Below are 15,227 nucleotides of genomic sequence, written 5' to 3' on the forward strand. Positions count from 1 at the left end.
TTTATTCTTAGAAGGGGGAATATTGCTGGTACAGTATGAGTACCTTACTTTATGGATATACCTATCTCATAGAACTGGAAGGGACCCTGAAAGATCATCGAGACCAGCCCTCTGCCTTCACTAGCAGGACCAAGTACTGATTTTTGCCCCAGATCCCTAGGTGGCCTCCTCAAGGATTGAACTCACAATCCTAGGTTTAGTAGGCCAATGACCAAACCACTGAGCTAAAATTTCCACTACCTAAGGGGCATCATTCAAATTAGTTTAATGATCTGCTTGTGGTCATTGCACTAGCCAGAACTAGAAGATGTAAATTAAAGATTAAGAGGGGACACGTATAAATAGAATTTAAGGAGATATTATTGGACAGAAGTTAGTGAACAGGTGGAACAGGATTCCAGCTGAGATGATAAAGTCAAATGGTACTTATATATTTAGGCAGTAATTGGATGAATTGGTGGGATTTAAAAATATATCGAAGAGGCAGGATGGATTTTTCCCTTGGAGGCTAAAGCTGGTAATGAGATTGGGGGCTGTGTGTGTGAAATTGTTTGTGTACATGGAATTGTTTTGCCTTCTTCTGCCACATAAAAGCGTTAAAGTTTTCAAACTGTAAAAAAATATTCTTTTAACTATTTTAAAGTAATGTAAGGTAGAGACAAGAGTTATCAACAAACCATTCCAGATATGAAAGTCCGATTGCCTGCATCTGCTCCTATGCTACTGTGTAACAATAGCACTGTACAGCAATCCATTGAGTTGTTGTAATTTCATTGTGTTAAATTAGACTCATTTTGACTGTCTACGGTATTGCAGTTTTCTTCTACTCTTCTTAAAAGTGTAAACTCTACAATTATTTGCACAACATTATAGGTCATTTATCTTGTCAATCTAATATTCTTCCCTTATGCATCTTAATACCGCTATTAACTGTTATGGGTCATTTGTTATCTGTATACCAGAAAACTGCTTTCAGTGTTATTACTTATTGGTCATAATCAATTAGGGAAGTTTTTAGACTATGGCAGTCTTATATAAATACACTGGCAAAGTTCACCTCCTATGATTTCTGACAATTAAATTGTTCTGTCACTTTGGGACTCTCATTAATCTCAACTTGTCATCCTTGTTTATGCAGGTTATAATGGGCTATGTGTGTAAGTGAAATGAGATGCTAAAAGCCCTTGGCTGTTTAACTCTTTGATGAAAGTAAAATTGAAACACTTTTTTGAAGGGGTCAGTTGGATTTTTATGCATAAAGAAATAGCCCTTTGGAAATTATCACACCTTCTAAAGACCAGCTATTAAATAGTACAAAGAGAAGTTTTACAAATGGATAAAGAAAATAGGGAGAGTTGAATTTAATATTACCACAAAATGTTGTGGGCATGCAGCTAAAAAGAAGAATGTGGCAACTTTCTCCTTCTCCCCTTCAGGGAAGAGAAGTAGTAGGAAGACATTTTGTTCCAACCACTGGGGAATATAATGTACACAGATTTTAGCTAATATTAAGAAATTAGTGTAACTCTGGGTAACAATTTGACACAATGCCTTACAAAACCGTACATGAAAAATGTATTTAAACTTCCTTGGACTTGGGTCCTCATCCATGGACTGAGTGCAGGCTTTAGGATCCTAAACAAAGGCAGTGACTAGAGGTATGTGTGTTCAGGGTTCAGTTCTTCAGGGCTTTATAAACGGAACCCTTCAAGGTGGCTTGTATTGAACCCACACTTATGGGTCCTCTTTGAGGTTTGAATGTTAAATTAAACCTCCCAGGGGACTATACTATTTTCTTCCTGCCCAAGTGTCTCCCACCCCTCTGGGATCTCCTCTGCTTATCTCTTAGGAGATGCCACATGGTGACTCCACCACCACCACCATTTGAAGCCATTTGCTGCAAGCCACTGCCTCGTCATCCCTGGGTGCTCTCTCATGTGGACCCCTGTGAGGTTGCAGTCTGCCACCTCTACAGTTTGGTACATATGTACAGCTACTGGAGGAGGTTGTGAAACATAATGGGCTACTGTATGAGTAATGCATACATAATCGTCAGCTCAGCATAATCCTTTCTTTGAGCATGGATGCCACGGTCTCTGTTTTTGCCATGCCTGAAGCTGGTAGGAACATGAATAAGAGTGAATCACTGGAGCTTAACTCAGTGGAAATGGAAGTTGTACTGGTTGGGCAAGGGAACCAGCAGGAAGATTAGGTGGCACATGGGCAGCTATAATGCATATACGACTCAAAATTACCACTCCTTGGGTTATGTTCTAGGGTTACTGGCCAAGTCCATTCCCTGGCTGTGTCCGCCTACTTTGGGCACTATTCTAGCTTGCTGCTGGCTCTTTGTACAGTGTGGGTTGTGACATTTCTCTGCAGGTAGGACTTTATGCTGTGAACCAAGAACCTCTTGATGCCAACAGGCAGATGGCACAGATGTACATAGGGGTATAAGGATCCCCTGGGTTCACCCAAAAGGGGTCACGTAAGGTCTCTTGTGTCACACTGATCATCGTAATCATTGTGAGGTGTATGTATGGAAAACATGTGAAGGGTTGATGTGTATATATACTAAAAATTATGTTCTCTAGGTCTGTGAGTTACGACTGGTCACCAAAAGGTGGTCCACATACTTGTGTGAGGCAGGGAAGCTTAGCTCACTCTGGCTAGTCATGTGTAGTTTGACTATTGCATGGTTCACAATGAATGCCTATTTACAGTTTGAGCAAATTTCTATGCAATAGATTGTGGGGGCTGCAGGAAAAAACAAAAACAGCAGGGGTTATCCTGCTTAGGAGTAAGAGAATAAACTTCTGAAACTATATCTGGAGTGCAGATGAACCTCCCAGGTATTCCCATCTGTGAGGACAACCTGCCAGCAGCCTTGGTCTTATGAGAAAGGATCTCAGCCAAATTGGTTGAAAACACTGGGAAAAGGACTTGGAATAAGCTGTCTTATAGGAGATAGGGGAATGCCTTGTTAGGTGACTTTAGATTCTAGAAAGCATGTTATGATTTTGTTTTATGTGTAGCCATTTGTTTCCAATATTCTTACTTTCTATCACTTGAATCTCTGGTCTTTGATAATAAATTTATTCTTGTTTTCACTATATATCTATAGCTATATCTATCAAGCTACCTCTATAGACATCTAAGTTTTGTGTGTTAAGTAGAGTGTTGAACCTCGCAAGCTGGTGTGTACTATTGCTTTGGGAGTAGCAAATCTGAGTTTTGTGAGTGTTTGGAACAGGCGCTGAGCACTCCAGAGAGACACTTGGAGGACCCATGGGTTGGTGTGTGCCTACCGCTACCTGTACAGAGAGAGCAAAGCCTATGGAGACCTGGAAGATAGCGCTTTTGTTGCCAGAGGCTGATGGAGTCACTCTAAGGACAGATGGCAGCAAGGTGCCTCACAACTCTGGGTACCCCTGGCAGCATCACAAGGACCTGGAACTAGAAGCTGGCATTTTCTAAGCCATATCCTGGTCCATGAGCCACAGATGAAGTACTCAGGAACCATGATAATGAGCACAGTGTAGATCGATAAATACAGAGATAGTTTATCCAGGCATTGACTCTCCTTTCTATTAGGTTCAGTGGCTCGGAGTGCATTTTTTCATCTGAAATTGGATATGACATAATAGCCTTTCCTCTTGCATCTGAATCTCGCCTGCAGAATCCATGCAAATGCTCTTCTGGGCTGGATTGCATCAATATGATACCCTGGAAGGGTATTTGAATGTATTAGAGAGTGTAGAAGGCAGCCGATCACTGCCTGAGTGGGTTAGCGGCTGTGAGCCCTAACCCCAGTGTTCCTTGTTTGGCCTTTTCACTTCTGGATGCAAATCCAGGTGTTGGATGCAAATTATCTTTATTTTTTTCCTAGGTGTTTTAGTGCCTATGAACTGCCCAGCAGCCACAGCAATGGATTCCCATGTAAAAATCATTTAATTGTTAAATTATTTCATCTCCTAATCTGTAGCTCAGCCTCTATCATCGTTAATATCATGTTTACACACCTCTGTTAACAAGGCTCCATTTCTGGTGTGCTCATGTTGGCCTAAACTATAGGCAGCTACATTCTCATACATTTGAGCCTGTACATTGTCTTCCCATTCAGCTTCAGATAGGAGAATCACAGTAATCCTGCCTGTAGGTGACAGATGCATAGATCCCTGTGGATAGGTCCTTGTCCTATCCACAGTGATGAAGTTACCTAGCAAGCTGGAGGAAACTGCGATTGCTCACTTACAGAGGTTCAGCTCCTTCAGTGGAGTTACTTCTGATTCTCAGCAGCATGAGAACAGAATCAGGCCCTTTGTGTGTATGGGGTAATCACTATCTCACATCCTAACAAGCTGCACCACACAACTGATACATCTAGCTCCCTGCCTATCTATCCATCCTAATGTGGCCCCCTTGCTGTAGCATCTGAGTGCCTGATTATTGAACTAGAGGATATATAAAATCAGCTTTACAGATTTAGCTCTTTTCTACTTCATAATCCTAACACCCTATAGCTTCAAGTCACAGGGTGAATCTAGTACTTCTCTGTTGAGTTGCATTGAAATTGCATTGAAGTTGCATTGAAATTGCAATGCATTGCATTGAGTTGCCCTACATTAAGGGCCAGCATCATTTACTTCTCCCCAAAATTGAAATAGACAAAACTAGGAAAAGCTCACTGAGTTAACAGGAAAACTAAAAGAGCTAGAGGAACACCACCTTTATATGAGTGATCCAAGTCCAATTGTGCTGCCAAAGACAATAGAAACATATGAAATTAAGGAAATCCATAAAGCTAAATACATTGTGTCAAGACTATTGGGAGCTCATGGTGTATCACTTATAAAGATACACTACAATATTTTGTAGCAATGCATCAAAGTAACATCATTAGAGCTGGTTGAAATTTGTCAACAGATTTTTTTTCCGTGAAAAATGGAGTTTTGTTGAAAATTAATTTTTGATGGGAAAATGTCATTTTTTCATACATTTTTGAATGGTAAACAAAAAAATTCCTTTCAAACTGATATGTTTCATTTTGGTTTGCAAAAACTGAAAAAAATTGAAATTTTGACATTTTGAAATTTTATATATTTCCCTCCATTTTTCTTTGTTTGTTTGTTTTGTTTTAATCACTGAGGGCAATGTAATGAATGATGCCCAGGGTTATGGGTGGGAATGTATTTTTATTCATTTTTTCTTCTTTCCGCTTTAACTTTCCAAATCTTTTCCAATTTTAGAAAAGTTACAGAGCAGCAAAAGGAAAATGGAAAGAAACTGCAAAACTTGAACACCCTGAAATTTTGAAATGTTGTAACTAGCTGAAACCATTCTTCTGTGTTGTAGTAATTGGAGGAACAATTACTTTAAAATACTTTTTAAAAAACTATATAAGGAACAGTCTTCGGAGGAAAAATGCCAATAATATTACAAGCATTGTAACCACAACAATACTTTATTGCAAAATGATGGATCTAAGTCATTCTATTCAAACATATGTTCTGATTGCAACCACCCTGAGGATAGGTAATATACAGATGTCTTTAACTCCATGGAGCCATTGCAGATAAAACTATATAAAGGAAGGGGAAATAATAATTAGAGAAATAATTACTTCTTATATAGCCCTTTTCAGCTATAGCTCTGAAAGCACTAAAGGTTTATCTATACTGCAATTAGACACCGCGGTTGGCCCATGCCAGCTGACTTGGGCTCATGGAGCTCTGGCTTAGGAACTATTTAATTGTGATGTATGTAACGCCAGAAGTTGACCAAACTAAACCACCGCCATTTTGGGTATATTTAGCTACCATTAATTAAAAGCAGAACATCACATAGCTAGGAATAATTATTAGGGCTTTTATAAGCAAGGCCAAATTGCTGCAGCTTGCAGTTGTTGCTAATTACAATAAAGAAACCATAAAAAAGTAAATAAATAGCAACCTTGGTTTTAAAAGCCCCTAGAATCATAGAATATCAGGGTTGGAAGGGACCTCAGGAGGTCATCTAGTCCAACCCCCTGCTCAAAGCAGGACCAATCCCCAACTAAATCATCCCAGCCAGGGCTTTGTCAAGCCGGATCTTAAAAACCTCTAAGGAAGGAGATTCCACCACCTCCTTAGGTAACCCATTCCAGTGCTTCACCACCCTCCTAGTGAAATATCCAACGTAAACCTCCCCCACTGCAACTTGTGACCATTATTCCTTGTTCTGTCATCTGCTACCACTGAGAACAGTCTAGATCCATCCTCTTTGGAACCTCCTTTCAGGTAGTTGAAAGCAGCTATCAAATCCCCCCTCATTCTTCAATTCTGCAGACTAAAAATGCCCCTAACATATAAGTTTTATTGTTGTTATAACTAAAAATACTAAAAATGCTTTGCTAATAAAAAATAATAAGCAATTTATTAAAGCTAAAAATATTTAGATGTTCCCATTGATTTATTCCTAACACCACCTAAAAAACAAATAGTTAAGTTACCACTGCTTTGTGTTCAAAAAACCCTGAGTAACAGATTTGGTGAGCCAGTAGTGAGGAGTGGTGGAGAGGAGGGGATGATTGGTACAAACAGTTTGTTGTGCAATACGGGGGAGACGGTGGAACAGGGTTGCAATCTATAAATGTGCATGTTCTAGTCCGCGAGTTGATTTACAGATACATTCCATTACCGAGACTCCGGGGTCAGGCTGATAGCCTGGTCAAGTGAGAGGATATGTCTGAAGGAAAGGAAATATCTGGAAAAATAAAAGTGGTTTTGGGTAACAGCTTGAGAGATTTTGTAGAGGAATATCGTAATGGACCCTGAAAGCCTGGAACTTCACTGGTCCTTGGACATTCCTGCAGTTCTCTAAGCAGAGGGTAGCAATGGTAGTAAGTAGAGATAGATCAGCTAAAGGCGAAAGGGAAGGTCTGAGAGAAGGCTAGGGTAAAAAAAGAAAAGGAAATAGTCTGAAAGCAGAATCAGGCACCCTTCGGGCTATCACCCTGATTCAGGCAGCACAAAGAGTGGAAACCGTAGAAACAAGTGTGTGATATATTCCTGACACTGCCTAAAAAACCCCAATTAAATTACCACCGCTTTAAAGTGAAAAAAAACCCTAAATAACAGTGTCGATGTCCCGGTTCATGCTGGAGCCTGAGCTCTGGGACTCTCCAACCTCTCAAAAGTCGACATCGCAATTAAACAGCCCCTTGAGCCTACGTCAGCCAGCCCCAACCAGCCATGGGTTTTAATTTCAGTGTAGCCATACCCCAAGTATCATTATCCTCATTTCACAGATCGGGGAATTGCAGTACAGATAGATGAAGTGGGTGCCCAAGGTCACAGCAGGTCAGTGGCAGAGCCATGAATAGACTGCAGGTCTCCTGAATCCCAGCCCAGTACCTTGCCCACTAGACCGCTCTGCCTTACATTTAAAGGGAATCCAATCTGTGAAAAATAGTAATAGCTCTAAATAGTTTGTCTCAGTATTAAAAATAATGTAAAGCGATACTGGTATCTGTCCCTGGAGGAACACATGAGCATGTAGAATGACATCCTATCGGTGAGTTTAAGAACAGCACTAATTATCATAATTCTTAAACCAGGAGGGGATCTAGACACTGCACTAATTATCACCAATATCTTTAATAAATGTGGACTGTAAGTTACTTGCAAAGGTACTGGCTAATAGTCTGGAACATATATTCCCAGACCTAATTCATTTCACTTGGCTTGGGATTAATTAAGAATTAGACTGTCATGCAATAAGGAGAACCAACTATTGAATATGATAAACCTGTATAGAAGTGGAGGAGAACTCATGACAGTCAATCACTAGATGCTGTACATGGTTTAGACCATGAAGATGAGAAATGTCTGTTTTTCACTTTCCAAAAATGTGCGCTGGGAGCAACATTCTGCAGATGGATTGAACCTTCTGTACAGTAAGGAAGGGGCTTGTATATAAGAACATAAGAATGGCCGTACTGGGTCAGACCAAAGGTCCATCTAGCCCAGTATCCTGTCTTCCAACAGTGGCCAGTGCCAAGTGCTTCAGAGGGAATGAACAGAACAGGTAATCATCAAGTGATCCATCCTCTGTCGCCCATTCCAAGCTTCTGGGAAAATAACTAATGTTCAAATGGATTAATTTCCAGGTTTCCTAAATTAGAAAAGAGATAATCCTAGAGATACCTCTCCTCTTGATCCAACTATGAACCAACAGCTGCTGCAATTAGGTGCAATCCACAATTTTTAGAGATGAATAAGTACAAAGGAATTCCAAGAACATTTTTACACAGATTAAAGTGTAATGAGTAATTTATATTGTGATGGGATATTCAAGTCATTTACACTTCTCTGTTGGGTAGATCTCAATGCTTGAAGTACGTCCAGCTGAGCCACATAATACACCAAAACCACAGTGTAAGGTGAATGATATTCTGGAAGAGCTACCACCTCTAAACCATATGAAAACAAAGAGGTTGGCATTATGCACAGCTGCATTTAGTTCCCTGGGCAACACAAAGGGGCTGGAATCTGGCCACAGCTTCCAATCTGAGAGTGGTACTCTCCAATAGCACAAACTTGGCAAACCCAGCTCCTACATCATCTGCCCACGCCACTACTCCAGCTTCGGATGTGTGTAGGAGGCAGGAGGGGACATATTGGAAAGGATGGGTGAGGCCAGGTCTGAGCACAGCTTTGCTCCACCAATTCAATTCACAAATGGAGTTTGGTCCCTTGGTCATTAGCTAGATCTGCCCCATGGCTGCTCTAACGTACTCAGGGCTAAGGCCAGGGCCAGGGCTAGGATAGCTTGATAATCAGAGAGCCCTCCCCACCCCATCCCACCTACACAGGTGGATCTCTGAAACTGACTTATGGATGGAGAATCAAAGAACAGCATGCAAAAGGGAGATGAGAATATCGTAGGTTCTGATGCTGAAATGTGAGACCTACTAGTGCTGGTATAGATGGAATTCCGCCCTAGAATTTGAAGTTAAAAACTACTTTAAGAAAAAATGCTTTTCTAGATATACTAGCCCCCAGTGAGAGGTGAAAAGGAAGTTTAAATATCAGTGCTTGCTGCTGGAAATGCTGGGACAGCAAATGGTGCGTTACTACTCAGATATTCAGGAACAGCCACTCAGATACTTTGGGGATGAGGTAATAGGCTTAGCATAGCCTGAAATAGACTTAAAAAAACCCCACCACACACATACACCCCTAGATTTTATTCCAGAACTTGGCGTTAGCCAATTCACATGAAAAAATAAATATCAAACAAACAAACAAAAACCTTTTGCTCCAGATAATTAGTTAATTGTAAAGTAAATGAGTCAGAGTACATAAGCTTTTCCAACGGAACATAGCACACTGGTGCAACAACCTTCTTGAACAAACTACATTTGAAAGGAAATTACTGCAAATAAATTATAACGCAAATCTTTTTATAGTCATTTTTCTTAGGGGTTCTGCTTATCTTTATATCATTTGTGTTTCCCAAACTACCATCAATGAACAGACAATTTATTTGGACTGTAACTTCTTTGGGGCTGGGGCTGTTTTTTAATATATGTTTGTACATTGCCTAGGATGCAGGATCATGATCTGGCTGCTAATCTAATATAAAGAACAGAAGTTTGCTGAATGCTTTTATGTGATCTGCTGGATTTTACCCAGAAGTGGATTGACAACCAGTGTAGAATGCAGAACACATGTATAATATGTTCCATCCAGTCTTCCCCATCTTGAACGCAAGCAGCCACCTTTTGTACTAGCTGAAATTAGTGTCAGATACAGTGTAATGCAGTAGAATAGTCTTGAGGCAAAGGTGTGGAAAAGCTTGGTGAAGACCAAATCCAGGAGGAAAGGGTGTGATCTTGTGGCAGGCCACCGATGGGAACAAAATGTTTCTGGCCACTATTCTAATTTAGGAATCTAGATGCAGTGATCAGGGCCTAGAAAGATCCAAAGATCATGAACCACTTTGACAATAAGAAGGCAAAGACCCTTGCTTAAAAGAGCAGTTCTAGGCTATTCCAGACCCTCAGAAAGCTTTCCCCTGCCAATCTGCATTATTTTTGTCTTCTCAGGGCTGATTTTACACCAGATGGTTTTAATCCAGATCTCAATCTCTTCCAGATTTTGGGAGAGCGTAGAGCTGCTATGCCTGGGTCAGAAGAAAGGGAGATACAGCTGAAAATCATCAGCATATTTATGACAATATAATCCATATTATCTCAAAATGTCTCTCACATGACTGAGTACTGTAGGATTTTCCATGTGAGGAGAAGGACATCACCCAGCACCAATCTCTGGGAATGAGTGGAACCATGTACACAGATTGTCTCCACCCCTGCTAGCATTCACAGTTGTGTCAACAGCACCTCAAGTTCATATGTTTCAAAAACAACCAAAAGAACAAGCAGTATCAGCAAGGATTACGGAGTCTTTGCTCATAGGCCCAAGAACAACAGTCTCTGTGACAAAACACCCATTCCTGTCCCATGCCTTGGTCTGAAGCATGATTGACGGAGAACCCAGAAAACTGAGGATTGCAGATGCTGCTAGAGTTGACCTCTACCATCTTCTCAGTACACTTCTCAAGGAAGGAGGAGGTTAGGGGCTGTGGGTTGGTGGCAATACAGCTGGTTGGAAAATGAGTTGTCTTTCCACACAAAAAATTGATAAAATGCAATTTTTTTGCTTTTTGTCAAAACTTTTGTTCCTTGGAGGGTTGGCGGGGGAGGGGGGGTTCGATGAAAAAAATATTTTCAGCAACTGAAAATCTTTAGGGTTTGGAGTTGGCTTTTTCAAATGAAAACAAAAAAAAATCAATGAAAAGAAAAATTTTCCATGAAAACTTCCGTTTTGTCCTCAAAAAAAGTTGTTGTTTTTTTCCTTGAAAAAGAGGTTTAGAAAACAAACTTTCAAACAGCTCTGACAGTTTGTCCTCCTTCAGGGGACCTTCTGTCGTACTGATCTGGGTTTATATAAAAATTTTCTACCACAATAAAAATGTCAAAGCTCAGAGGACTGCAAGTGATTTATTTCTCTACTACAAATATCTGTCTGAGGGCCAGCTCCTCAGGTGGTGCAAGTGAAATCAATGGAGTGCTGCTGATTTACACCAGCTGAAGAACTGACCCTAAAATCTCTTAATATGCCCTATGTGAAATGGAACGTTTAACATTTTTAATTTAACAATCCCTCATTAAAACTAATCTATAAATAATCTTCTGTATCTATAGTGAATCACATTAAAACGAAAAAGGTCATATTTAGAGTTTTCTATAACAGACTATATACACACAGATGAAAGTACCAGCTGACTACCTTTCTAGTCAAATCAGGCTCATAAATTGACACATTTTGGTTAATCTGTATGTTGAGCATGTTACACATCACTGTTATAATGCAGACATCTTAACTTCAAATGAGACGAAAACAAACATAAAATTAGCACTGTAGGGAACCCCCGCCACTCAATTTGTGTTGGGTTTAACACCTTATTTTATGTATCCTTCTACATAAACAGTTTTATATTAGTCCTTGATATGGTGCTTTCAAAGAATTAAATGTTGAGCTGTTTAAAAGCACTCATTAGCAGCTTTAATGCTGAGGGGAGCACATTTGTTAGTAAAATCTTGTAAATCTAGAATACCCCTTGAGCTAGCTGTTTGCGTGCGAAAAAACTGAATACAAATATGATATTTTTAATCACAAAATCTTCCAGAAATATAATCAATCTAGGAAGAACTATAAACTGTACTTTTCTGAACAAAGGAAGAAAAGTGACTGACTGTCCATATGAAAGCAAAGCAATAAAATCTCCAAGACGTGTAACTTCATTTATAAAACAGAGCACATTTCATAGTAAAGGGTTTAGAAATCTACAACTTTCTACACATACAACAATAAACATATGTTAATTGGGTTTAGTTTAAACACAGCCAACAACAGATTTATTAAATTAACACTTAATTCCTTTCAATCGTGTATAACAATGTCTAGGCTTTTAAAAAGTAACTTCATTGGAGGTATATACATAACATTCATATCTATCCATTTTGTTATGTTTTATGTTACAAATGCATTTTAATTTATAAAGCACAGAAGTGTATGTATTATACACACTGAGATATTTTCCACCTAAAATATTTTAGGGGGAGGAGATCATTTACATCTAGCTTGATCACACTAATTGTGTTGTCGACAGTTGTAACTGCTGTGTTTTTTCAGTGTGTTACATATGTTTTATGTTACTGTTTAAAATTTCTGGAGCATGTAAATACTTATATTCTTGAGTGTTTAAAAATTACACTAATTCAAAAAAACTTACACTAATTCCTACACTATTAAGGAGGCAAAATATTTCTAATGTGTTCAATGCATTATAATCAGGAGACAAGAGACTAGCTGAAATATGTAGAAGCATAGAGAAAATCTGGGTTCCTACAAAGTAATGTTTAAACATAAAATGCTAAGCATCTCAGGATTTACAGATAATTAAAAGCAAATAGGACAACACTATCATATTCTGTTTGGATTATAGCACTCTAGTCCCTTCCATGTGATATTATAGTCCCAGAACCACACAACATTTCCCTGTTGAAAACCTTTCTCAGTATGTTTCAAGGAAAGATGCTTTGTACTATAAATTCCAGGAAGAAGGTTTCTGGAAGTAGGTTTACATTGCCATATTTAAATGAAGGGCAGTAGCTTTTATTTATTTATTTATTTTACTCTGAAGGAATTTTTTCATGCCCTGCTTTAGAGCAATTATTTTCCCCAACGTCCTAATTTTCCTAATCTTTCCTAGAAGAAAAAAAGAGAAGTACAGTGACAAACCATGCATATTTTAGCTAATGTCATGATAATAATCAGACTTTGCCATTACTCATGCTAGTTTATAAAATTGTCTTCAGATACTGAAAATTGTTCTTATTTTCTCTTGGCTTTGTTTGTTTCAGGTTTTTGTTTGTTTCTTTGTTTTCTTTGGGATTTAAGTAGAAATTACTACACAAAAAGCTATGCCAATTCTTTCCAGCTTTGAGCCACTATTAGAAACAGACTTATTCAAAGCCCTCCTATATTGGCTATGAATATATTTTTAAAGTATTTCTCTAACATAAAAAAGCTGGCCAGAGCTTAAACTATTTTTTTAATGTTATGCCTTTGCTTTTTATGGTGTTTTATGGTACAATCTAATTAGTATCTTACAGTGTCCTTACATGTAGTTAGAGTGTAGAGTTTCATTAAATACACTGAACATTTTATTTTTGGGGACCTCTGTGACACTCTCTAAGCCGTTTTAAGCAGGCTAAAAATGTGTTTTCAGTCAATCAAGCCTCTCAAAGATAGGTTATCCACCTCTGGCTAATGCAGGGCTATAAAACCTGCACCATTTCTGACGGCACGATACACTCTGTTATTATACCCGTAACTGCCCACAGCTATAGAATTCAGAAAAAAAGACAATTATTTCTGGTACTTCATAAAGCCTACTATAACAAATTATTTGAAGATTAACTAATAGCAGTTGCAGCATTGGATGGTTAGCCAAATTAGGCTTGACTGATTAGGCTGATGCTTCCTCTACTTACTTTTTACCCTGTCTTCTTGGAGCAGTTCCTGGCCAGCAGAGGATACAACGGAATTAGTAACCAGGCCTAGCTTTCAATCTGCACCAGGGCAAGACAGAAGTGAAAAAGTCAGTGATGCCTCAAGCTTATCTAACAACTGCTTCATAAACCCCATAAAGCCTCCAGTGCCTAAAATCCTATTGCACAAATTCATATTTCCCAGGACCCAATATGCTGTATAAGCCCAGCATATTCCACAAATTAAATCTCATATACATAATTGTGAGACCAATGGTAATCTTGATCCAAAATGTCATGATGGATTAGAAAGAATACATTGTGCTTTCTCCTTTTACTTAGGGGAGACAATTCATCAATCGAAACAGAGAAGTCCTGTCAGAGCATGCTGCACAGTGATCGGCAATATCCTGTTGATTTTGTTTTTGTCCTGTGGAGGGCACCAGTATTCAGTGCCATGTCACTGAAGTGGGCATTTGGTTGAAATTTGGGAAGAAAAGGGGTTTGCTTTTTGTTTGTATTTAAGAACGGAGTTGTCATTTACCTTTGTCCTCAGGTCCTTTGTGCAAAGTTATTACATTTTCTTTCACCTTTGGAGAGTTGGGAGAAGACATCATTGGAAGCTTTGAAAAGTCTGAGAGTGCTCTAGTCCTCAATAAAATGCAAGAAAAATGTTCATATGTTAGACATCTCAAGACACAAACAGGCCAAACTTTCTCTAGGACCATCAGAAAAGCCATTGATGTGAGTGAGGCCTTTCATGGGCTAAGAAGGCTTCACTTCTGGTTGCAGTGGAAGAAATCTCAGGAAAAATCGAGGCTTAAATAGAGTTTATATTTAGCCATAAGATGATCATCCTGAACTCTCTACAAAGACCTTTCATTTCCATCTGGAATGGGTATACGATAACCTAGTCAGGCCAGCCTCTCAGTCACCAATCAAAACACTGACTCTTGACATTTGCCTAATTATCTTTTCTCATCATCACTCATCTCTTGAAGTCTTTGCTTCATTCAGATGCCAGGTATTTCCTAAATTAATCATGTCATTGAAAGCGGCATCTTTTCATGTAAATGGACTTTATTATGTGGATCGAAAAGCCCCCCTTTTGAGCTGCAAAAGCCCATTTGTAGAGAAAGTGTCTGAAATCTGACATGCTGCCTTCTCAAGAAAGATTCTTAGTGGTGACCTCCCAGCAAGAGCTAAGCATCCGTCACTAGGAGTGCGTGTGTGTGCTGCTTACACCCTAGGGCTGGATGCATGCTAATTTGCCCCATTGTTTCAGGGTGAGTGGCTTTCCAGTACTTATGAACAAAGCCTTTTTGCATAAGCCTCTGTGTACAATTATTTTATGTTCACATCATCCTATGATCCAATCTTTATTCCTGATATAGCAGGGGATGGAGGACCCCTTTGTTTTCTTGTTATACTGGGGATTACAGGCAGGATTTAGCATGTTAGCAAGGACACTCCTCTTTCATTAAATCTCACTTGACAAATGTTCAGGATCATAAGATTGATCAGTGTATTGCATTGTTCATCTTACCTCTAAGTTACAAAGAGACACCATCTTCAAACTATGTTGATCCAACAAAAAAACAATTTGCAGTACTTGATTCTGTGTGGT

General features: G+C 39.1%; 1 long non-coding RNA gene across 1 annotated transcript in view; it reads right to left on the minus strand.

Moving 5' to 3' along the window:
- Positions 1-14,499, minus strand: part of LOC122174369 (uncharacterized) — a 36,838-nt gene extending 22,339 nt beyond the window's left edge. Inside the window, exon 1 of the long non-coding RNA XR_006176085.2 lies at positions 13,604-14,499. This is a non-coding gene — a long non-coding RNA (uncharacterized LOC122174369). The remainder of the gene's footprint in view (positions 1-13,603) is intronic.
- Between the last annotated feature and the right edge of the window lie 728 nt (positions 14,500-15,227).

The sequence above is a fragment of the Chrysemys picta genome, chromosome 3, assembly GCF_011386835.1.
Source record: "Chrysemys picta bellii isolate R12L10 chromosome 3, ASM1138683v2, whole genome shotgun sequence".
Lineage (NCBI taxonomy): Eukaryota > Metazoa > Chordata > Testudines > Emydidae > Chrysemys > Chrysemys picta.